Raw genomic sequence first — 7799 nt, forward strand, 5'->3', positions numbered from 1 at the left:
CTGAGCAACTGCAACGGTCCTGTGAGACGTTGCATTAGTTTGCTAGGACTGTGAGAGCAAGCTAGCGCTTTTCTCCTTCTGTGACTCAGTTGCTTCTTGCATGACCATGAAAGAACCATGACCAGTGAGACAGCACAGGAAGTAAAGGCAACTACCTTGCGAGCCGGGTGGCCCAGTCCTATCCCCAGAACCCATGTAAAGGTGGAAAGAGAAAACCAGTTCAACACCTATGACCAAGACAACAGAACTTTATTGTCTCATGACTCTGGAGCTAAACATTCAAGATCAAGTCCCTTCCGGGCTGGCTTCCACTGAGGTATCTCCCCTGGACCTGGCTCTTTGCTTGCTGCTGAGGAAAGGGTCATCCCTGAACTGCAGGCTTCCGGAAGTCACGCCCCTAGTCCTCCTTCAGGCACTAATACCATACGTGTGAGCACCTACAGGGTGCTGCAGAGATGGGCAAACACAGGGGATTCAGATCTAGATAGGCCAGAGACTCATCGCTGGCTTTGTACAGCACCCTCTGAATGGCTCTTGACTTCCAAGCACTGGATTCTATTTTTCCTGCTTGAAGTATGGAGCCTCTTAGGCTCACTTGGTAGGCACCAATGCTTGTGATCTGTGGAGTCTTCGGAAGAGCCAAGGAACTCCTAGAGTCTCTTCCCTTCTCCTAAGGACAGTAGCCCTAATGGACAGATGTGCCCTTCTCACATAACTTCAACGTCATCCTCTTTAAAATCCTGTCTCTCCAACTTCTGAGGCACTACAGGTTAGGTATCAGTATTGTAAATTTAGGAGCAAGCAATTCAGCCCGTTATAAGGTAGACGCTGTTGTTATCGCCAAGACCACAAGAGAAAACGGAAGCACAGGTGGGTTATATGATATCTCTAAGATCACACAAGGGCGAGGCTGACAGGCGTGGAGTTGAGAATCCTGGCGCTCTAAATCCAGAGTCAACATCCCAATGTCTACTGTGCCGTGGACAGGAGGTTCTCAGGGGATGAGGTGGGTGGAGCCGGTACTGGAAGGAACTTGGAGTGCTAGAACTAGGCTGTTCATGGGAGGGGACCAACGAGTATACACTGACTAGAGTAGAGGTGGGGGGCACTTTCTGACCTTTGCTCATTCACAAGTCTGGTCTCCTGATAGAAAACGACAATGGTTGAAAGAAACACTGCAAAGCCTGCCTGGGGTTAGATTGGCCAGTTGTATGCTATGGCTGTTCCATGTACAGATGCAGTCACTGAGTCTGATGTGTGTCTGTCCTGCCCTTTGTACTGTCTGCACTGGTCCATCAGTCTGTCCTCTGCAACACGACAAGGGCACAACATCCTTCTTAGGGTTGCTGAACCACAGCCCCCTCCCCAGACTGAGGACATGTGGCTCTATTTCCCTCATCTGCTGTGGGAAGGCATGTCTCCAGTGTGCAGACCTCAATGTTATCTCCATCCGGCAGGCACTAATACTAGCCTCGTGGGCATGAATAGGGGCTGACGCTTCCCGGAGGGCACTCGGGGGAGAGCACAGAGGATTCTGGTCCACAGAGGCAGGAGCCTGGATACTGATGTTGTCTAGGACCCTGCAGAAGGAGCCTCTCCTGGCCTTGCTTTGCTTATTAGCAAAAGGGGCTCAGTCAGTACATTTCCTGGCAGGGTAGCCACAAGGATTATGGGTAATTTATTGAAACCACCTGGAGCAGGACTGGGTATTGGGGAGACACTTAAAAAACTGTAGCTCTAGGTATTGAAGATCCTGGCCCTGGTGTGAAGCCATCTTAATATTTAGTCTCTTAACATTATCTGGGATCAGTTGGCAGTTCATCAGCCAAGGTGGGTGAATGTAAGCTATGCTTGCAGAAAAAAAACAAAAAAAAAAAACAAAAAAAACGGGACCTCTGTTAGTTTGTAATCAAGGCTTCTCACCTAAGAGGGTGCTGTGCTATACAAGTTAGATACGCCAGGACTGGCTTCTTGTCACTTAGCTCCTCAAATCACCACCCCAAACACAAACAGATTAACTGGATGTTTGAGTTGGCAGAGTTTAAAAAAAACAAAAACAAACAAACAAAAAAAAAAAAAACCAAAAACCCAAACAGCCTCCTTGCATCAATCAGATCTGATCAGGCACTGAGAGCATGCTCTTACGTAGTGGATTTCAACAGGAATCGAGCTATACTTTTGACTTGTAGGCTCTGGGGAAACACAGGTGGATGTTCATCCTCTGAGCACGCCCGGGTGAACTGCTCAGGAATGAATGGAAACAGAGTCGCTTCCAACTCACAATAGAGACGTGTAGGCTTGCTGGGGTGCGAAGGGAAGTGATTTCAATCGCATGCTCTAAAAACGCACGTGTTGGGGTTTTCCCAGTGAGGGCATTGTTAGGCCAGTTGTAGCTAGTGTGCAAGGATCATTGAAACCCAGCAGCCCCTCAAGGAGTGATGACTGGCAGAGTCTCCCAGAAGATGGCAGGGAAGTGAGGTGTGAGGGGCTGGGATGTGGTTTTTCTCCACCTAGGCTTCCGGGAGCTTGCATGATCGCATTCACATCCGGGTCCATGCGGTTCATGGGAAACTCTTACTCCGAGGTGGGGGAGTGGTCCCTGGGGAGGTGACTATGGGTAATTACTCAGTAGCCCATTTGCTTCCTCTGTGGCCTTGGTCTGGGTGAAAGAGGGAGACAGGCAGGCTCAGGGAGAACCCAACCCTGAAGCAATCAGGAGCAAACAGCCTTGCATACCTGAGCTAAAGCAACCTGAATGAGGAGGAGGGTGCGTGGGGGTACAGGAGAGCCGTCCGACCCTCGACCCTCGTTCCTCACACTGCTAAATGGCTTTTTTTGTTGTTGTTGTTGTTGTTGTTGTTGTTGTTGTTGTTGTTGTTGCAGGCAGCCCTGCAGAGGGACTTGACTCGGGCAGGAGGAAGCGTTCTCACACAGAGGGACAGCATCTGCAGCGACAGAGACAGGCTCGCTTTGTTGAGGGAGCAGCTGTTGGCCACTTGCTCACTGGCTTGGGCTAATCCCTCTTTTGAGTGGGAGCTGGAAGCCGGGATTCTAAAATAAAGGAAACCGGAGAAGCATCACAGCATGTTCAGTGCCCGCTGTCTGGGTCATTAGCTGCTCGAGGTGAGCCCAGTGTGCTGATTTTGGTACACTCCCTGCTCACCTCATCCAAAGTCCTCGGACCGTTCCCCTCCCCCCACGCCCCACCCCCACACTCAGCATCTTGACAGCTGTCTGTCCCTGAGGGCCTTTTTGTTTCCCTGGCACCTGCCCCTGTTCTCTACAGTGTTAGGGCCAGAAGGAAGCATTCCAGGCTGCACGGAAGCCAGAGAAGCCTGGCCACTTTGCATTAGGTTGCCATCCCTTCCCATTTATAGGACACAACAGCCTATAGGTGTCTGGGCAAAGCTAAGGACCTTTAGTTGCCTGCTTCTGAGCCTAAGTCGGGGGTGGTTGGAGGAGTCTGGAGATGCTCTTTAAAGCTGTAGAAGAACTTTCATATACATGGGCTACCCGTCCAGAGAAGAAAGAAATAGATCAGAAGTACAGAAGTAGTACTTGTGGATCCCTTAGAGAGGTCAATGAGAAAGGGGGAGGGGAGAGGGCCATATTCCATTCCTATCGTAGGGATGCTGTTATTCAATCTCCTTTAACCTTCACTTCAGCACGTGCGATGATTCCCCGGCTCGAAGGGTTAAGAGTTTGCTGATCGTAGCAGCTGGGGTGGCAGACTCTGCCTCTGTGGTGCCCTGGCTCCCAGCCGGGCTCTGCCTAGGCTTTTCCTTCCCGAGAAAAAGCCCCAGGACTCTCTCCTCTGTGAGGGGACTACGGAGCTATTCAGCTGCTGTGGCACTTTCTTTACCTGGACTCTGAGGATGCGAGTCAAAGCTGATATCTCTTGGCCCGCAGTCCTGTTGCCCAGGGCCCTGGTAGGTCACGTGATTCTCATCCTGGTTCTCATGATGATGAGAAGCAGTAACCCTAGATAGCTCTTCCTGCACAAAGCTGGAAAGCCTCACTCTCCACCTGTGGGGCTTCAACACTTGGTTTTTCAAACTGATCCCTGCACTTTTTCCTCTAATCTCAGTTTGAACCTTTAGCACAGCGGCTCTCCAGCCTGTGGGTTGGGACCCCTCTGACAAACCCCTAGCTCCAGACATATTTACATTATGATTCAGAACAGTAGCAAAATTACAGTTGAGAGAGTAGCAATGGAAATAATTTCATGCTTGGGGGATCAGCACGCCGTTGTGAGAAACTGTATTAAAGGGCTCGCAGCTTCAGGAAGGTTGAGAACCACTGACGTAGCAAATTTCACTGGAAGATCTAGTCTACGAGCACTTATCTAGGGTCATGGGAAAATGTGAGGCTCCTGCTTGAGTCTCAGGGCTTTCTTGGGAGGGCCTGTATAGACTCTGCAGGAAGTCCGTCAGCCACAGCACAGCAACAGCTGGTCTGCCTAGGGCACATTTGCCTGCTAATTCTAATTTTTATTTGAATGCCCATCTGCCCCATCCTTGACATCACAGTGCAGCTGTGGTCTTGTTTTCCCTTCCTGTTGCATGCGCCCAGGGCATGGTCTTGCACTCACTTCTGGGCAGTTAAAAGACTCTGTGGGTGGCCTCACCCTGATTAGCCTGCGTGTTGGTTGGGTGTGGGTGTAACCGACAATTCACTGAGCAACTAGGGAGGCTTTAACTCTGGGTCAACCTACCCTGGGGGAGGGGCACCTGCCAGGGAAGTATGGGAGAGGCTCACCTGGTCTGAGGAGGGAGGCAGTACCCTGAGAGAGGCTCACCTGGTCTGAGGAGGGAGGCAGTACCCTGAGAGCGGCCCACCTGGTCTGAGGAGGGAGGCAGTACCCTGAGAGAGGCTCACCTGGTCTGAGGAGGGAGGCAGTACCCTGAGAGATGACTGCCGCTTGAAGCCCAGAAAGGGCTGCTTTGTAGTGAACAGCTCGGCCCTGCAGATTAAAGGGCCATGTGACTCTTCATCTGGACTAAAGCCGGGGTTCCGGACCAGTACAGACCAAGGCATATTAAGCACACATACAATGAGCTCGTCAGTGCCAACAAATAGGAGTTCTTATTTCAAGATAAGACTGTGCTGGATGAAGGTCTCCTCATTATTCTGATTGCCCCCTAAGCCTCTACTTTTTCTCGGCTCTATTCTATGTGGCCATCCTGATTCTGGCTGCTTGCTTGCTGTGTGTTACTAAGAACTTTCAGGAATCTTTCTGAGACTCCATTTCCTCATTTGCTGAGTGAATCTAGTAGTGCTCTTGTATATGCTTGCCACCAAACATCAGCAGCACTGTAGGTAATACACGACTGAACATTTTAAATAGACTTTTATAAGAAAGATTAATACCTTTACAGGAATATCATGCAGCTGTACAAAAATGAATAACAGTGACACTCTAATCCCCTCTAGATGTGTGTGTGTGTGTGGTGGTTTGAGTATGTTTGGCCTAGGGAGTAGCACTATTAGGAAGTGTGGCCTTGTTAGAGGAAGTGTGTCACTGTGGGGGCAGGCAATGAGACGCTCTTCCTAATCATGTGAGAGCCTCCTAGCGGCCTTCAGATAAAGATATAGAACTCTCGGCTCCTCCTGCACCATGCCTACCTGGATGCTGCCATGCTCCCACCTTGATGATAATGGACTGAACCTCTGAACCTGTAAGCCAGCCCCAATTAAATGTTGTTCTTATAAGAGTTGTCTTGGTCATGGTGTCTCTTCACAGCAGTAAAACTCTAACTAAGACAGTAGTTGGTACCAGGAGTAGGGTATCGCTGTGATAGGCCTGACCATGTTTTTGTTTGGATTAATGTTGGTTTTGAAACTTTGGATTTGAGAAGCCATGGAGTGCTTTGATTTTTCTTAAAATTTAAACACAATTAAACTGTACATACATAAATATATATTTGATTTGTTTGCTTTGAGACAGGGCTTCACAATGTAGCCTAGAACTCACTACATAGACCATGTTGGCTGCAAATTTACAAAGATCCACTTGCCTCTGGAGTGGTGGGATTAAAAGTTATATATGTTAAGGTCTTCTTAAAGAGAGCAAAAAAAATGGTAGGGGATGTGTTTGGCCTGGGTGATGGGAAGCAGGGGAGGACAAGCAAGGAGCACGGGAGAATGTCTGTAATTCATATCCATGTTCTAATTCTTGGGTATAGGTTCAAGTTTCTTTCCCACCTTGTTGAAACAAGTGGGTGAGAGAAAGAAGAAATAATGAAGACTTAAGCATTGGGTCAATAAGGATAGTATAAAATAAACCAAGGATTTTAAAACTTCATTTGATTTTGTATGTTTACTGTGGTCTATGAACAGATACAGTTGTAGGGACTGCAGGATTGCTTTGCACAAGAGAAAGTGCATCCCATCTTTCTAGGTTCCACCGTCCACCAGGAGTTCAAGAATAACTCTTCCGGTAGGTAGGGAGAGGAGGGAGGAAAGTGAAGGCTGGATGGCCCATACAACACCTTACAAATTATCACCAAACAAAACAAACAAAAATTAGTTGGCAAAGGTGAAGGATTTCTATCCTTGGGCCTAAAGCCCAGGAGAACTAGAGGAAGCCACCAGCACTCAGGCCAGAGAGTCTGAAGGTGACTTGACTCGTTATAATATTAAAATGCATATTCATGGGTGGTGACTTAAGATACTAAGGAGCTCTGTGGTACATGAAGTTGTCCCTAGAACTTCATATCACAGAGCACACACAAGAAAGTGTTGTGCTTTTAAAATGACCCAGTTCTGTCATATAACCCTACCCTGTTTGCAGCAGGGGCTGTTCAAGCCACTAACCTTTCTGGCTCCCTTCCACTGTTAGAAACCTATCTTTTTCTAATAAACTGTCCCTGTTTGTACAGCTATCCACCCATCTCTGTTCAATTCCTTGTTCCTGGGCCTAAGAACATGGAACTCCCTCAGAACTGCCAAGTATCCCTGGAACCCTAAGATTGGCCAATATCATGTTGTAACTGTATTCTTAGTGCTTCAGGGTGGACTCCCAAGTCACCCATTCACTTCCATGTCCTTTGTCTCTTGTTCTGCTTCTGCCTCCTGAGACCAAAGCTTCCTTATTCTACACCTCAGAGTTAGGTGGAGTATAACAACAGCTGATTATAGATGCGTGTAGGCATTAAATGTCCCTATAGAAAATTGTCTTCTATTTTCCCTGAATTCAGTCAGGAAATAAGAAGAAAACATGGTTCTTGAACATGGAGATCCTCAAGTTTCGGAAGCCCACTCATAGGGACCATGATGTTCCTGTGCAGAAGGGAGCTCAGCTGCTGTGATCTTTACTATTTTAGGAAGGTGACAGAAGAGGTAACCTGAGGTTGCATCCGAATGGTATCTATGGCCTAACAGAAAAAGCTTTAGGCTTGAATTGTAAAGCCTGGGTATTGGTGATTTCTTCTGTCACTGTGACTAAAATACTTTAAGAAACAACTTATGGGGACAAAAAAAAAAAATTAGTTTGGCTCATGGTTTCAGCCAGTCACAAAGGGACAAAAGAGATGAAGGCCGAGGTTCTGCCCTGGGTGGCTGGAGGAAGTCGTCTAGCTTCCATCCGTGCTCCTTGAGCTGTACACAATTCAACATGAAAAAAATCGTACGATCTGGGTCTACTTTTCTCAACCTGTGTGTCAGATGGGAAGAGACACCAAAAACAGGCCTGGAAAGAAGATGGAGTTCAGTGAAAAGTAGCTCTGGGAACGCGAATGGGTGTGAAGCAGGAAGAGGGGCTTTTTAAAAAGTGTTAGTCTCGGGGGCTGGGGATTTAG

This window comes from Rattus norvegicus, chromosome 13, assembly GCF_021556685.1.
Source record: "Rattus norvegicus strain SHRSP/BbbUtx chromosome 13, alternate assembly SHRSP_T2T, whole genome shotgun sequence".
Taxonomy (NCBI): Eukaryota; Metazoa; Chordata; class Mammalia; order Rodentia; family Muridae; genus Rattus; species Rattus norvegicus.